The following is a 2050-nucleotide window of genomic DNA, read 5'->3' on the forward strand; positions in this document are numbered from 1 at the left end:
CAATATCTGGTTTTACATCAGATAGAGCCGTTCGTAACAGTTTTGTTGAATGTTGGTTAGTCAATAGGTACGTTCGTTTAAAATCTCCAGTAATAAAATCATAGTTTAATAAACTAAATTTCCCTATTATAATTGCCATTCATACTGTCATCAGGTATGTAACTTGAGAATAGAATTCGCTGCATCTTTAAGGCGCATCAATATTACATAGTTACATCCCGAGCTAATAAAAGGAAGGTAATAAAAAATGTCCAACAGCGAGATTCCGGCGAAATGTCATCTCTCAAGAGACAAATATATGAAATAGTACGCGAACAGAAAATTGGCAGAAACTTGCAAGTTAGACAAAGAGCTGATAGAAATTTTGTTTGCATTCGAAAGTATAAAATTGAAAATGTTAGAAAACAAATCCCGTAGTCTTATCCTGACACATTTCACTGACTAAACGAATAATTACTTGCTTCTTACAAGTTTAATTAGTCGCATTTTACTATTTTCACTTCCAAAATATCAAATTCAATTTAGGGATTTGCGTTGTTTTTGATCAGCTGTTTTCTTGTTGGCAAATTGCTGTTGGCATAAATTTTTTCCAGCAGAAACTAGCAGCTTTGCCTCAAAATGAAATGTCATTTTGTTCTCTCAATTTCCCTTACTTTGCAAGTTTTTTGCGTAAGCGAACAGAAAAAGCTTATAGTTTTTATAACTTTCAATAATTATCAGGTACGCGAAAGCAACTAATTGTGAACGGTATTTTGACTTTACGAATTTCATTATAGAGTACCTACAAAGACTCACAGTTATACGTTGTACCAAAAATTGAAAATATACGCCACGCAGCTGTTTGTATCGGTGAATATTTTCAATCTGATACTTGTTGCCGGAATTCAAGCAATGGCAAAGCATTATTTTGCATTTCCAGGGCCTTATCTTTTAATTCCAAAAACTCCAACTCTTCGCTTTTCTTAAAAAGGAGTATTTCGGATATTATACATTCATCCTCAATTATGTTACATAAGAAAGGGTTTATGAAGTATGCAAATGTACATATAATTAATTTCAAATCGGCAAATATTTTTTTTAAAATCTGCTTTTAAATCATGTGCGATATTTTTTTCTAAGCCTTGGAAAATGATAAAATATTCTTTTTTTGAGATCATGAATAAAAAGACGTAGTTTAGCCTTAAAACTTAAAATAATTTGCGACAAATCAAAAACATTTTTATTTCCTTCTTGGAGAGACAATTCAAAGTTTTGCAATGTTCTATCATATCGGTAAATAACATAAAGTCAGAAAGCTCATTTTCATTATCCAATTGCGGGTAATGTTCCGATCTCAATTTGCGTATGTATATATAAAAAGAATTAAATAAAAAAACAACACAATGGAAAAGAATGTCCAGCAAAGAAATATGTATTTTAAAAAGTAAAAAGAGCCAAAATGTTTTAAGCGAAGAGAAAGTAAAAAGAGCCGCACTTTGCTAAGCAAAGAGCCGGATTTGGCTCAAAGAGCCGCGTTTGGCCACCGTTGGTATAAAGTGTGGTTGGAACGATGGACAAATAAGGGAAGCGAAAAGCAATTCCCAAAATCACCAGCAGAAGTTCTTGGTAAATGCGACGAATATGCTTTTCCATTGATTAACAAACTTCTCCGCATTCTGGTCACGCTTCCAGCTAGTAACGCTACTTCCGAAAGAAGTTTTTCAACCCTTCGCCGGTTAAAAACATGGGCCCGTAGTCATAGTCAAAATAAGGTCGACTTTAAAGTTAGTTGCAGCTTTTTGACATAATTTTCAATGGGATATCTGTCAAAAAAGCTGCAACTAACTTTAAAGTCGACTTTATTTTGACTATGACTACGGGCCATGGTTGCGTAGTACCATGAATGAAGAAAGACTGATAGGTCTAATAGCAAGAATGATAGAATACAACATTAACGAAAGACACAAGATCACGCCTTAAGGAAAGAAAGAAAAAAAGTTATTTTCTAGCTGTCGAAATCTCGACGCCATCTTTGTTGTAAGAAGTAAACAACGAAGAGAACAAAAAAAAA

Source organism: Rhagoletis pomonella, unplaced genomic scaffold (assembly GCF_013731165.1).
Source record: "Rhagoletis pomonella isolate Grant_MI unplaced genomic scaffold, Rhpom_1.0 Rhpom_scaffold_00006, whole genome shotgun sequence".
Classification (NCBI taxonomy): domain Eukaryota; kingdom Metazoa; phylum Arthropoda; class Insecta; order Diptera; family Tephritidae; genus Rhagoletis; species Rhagoletis pomonella.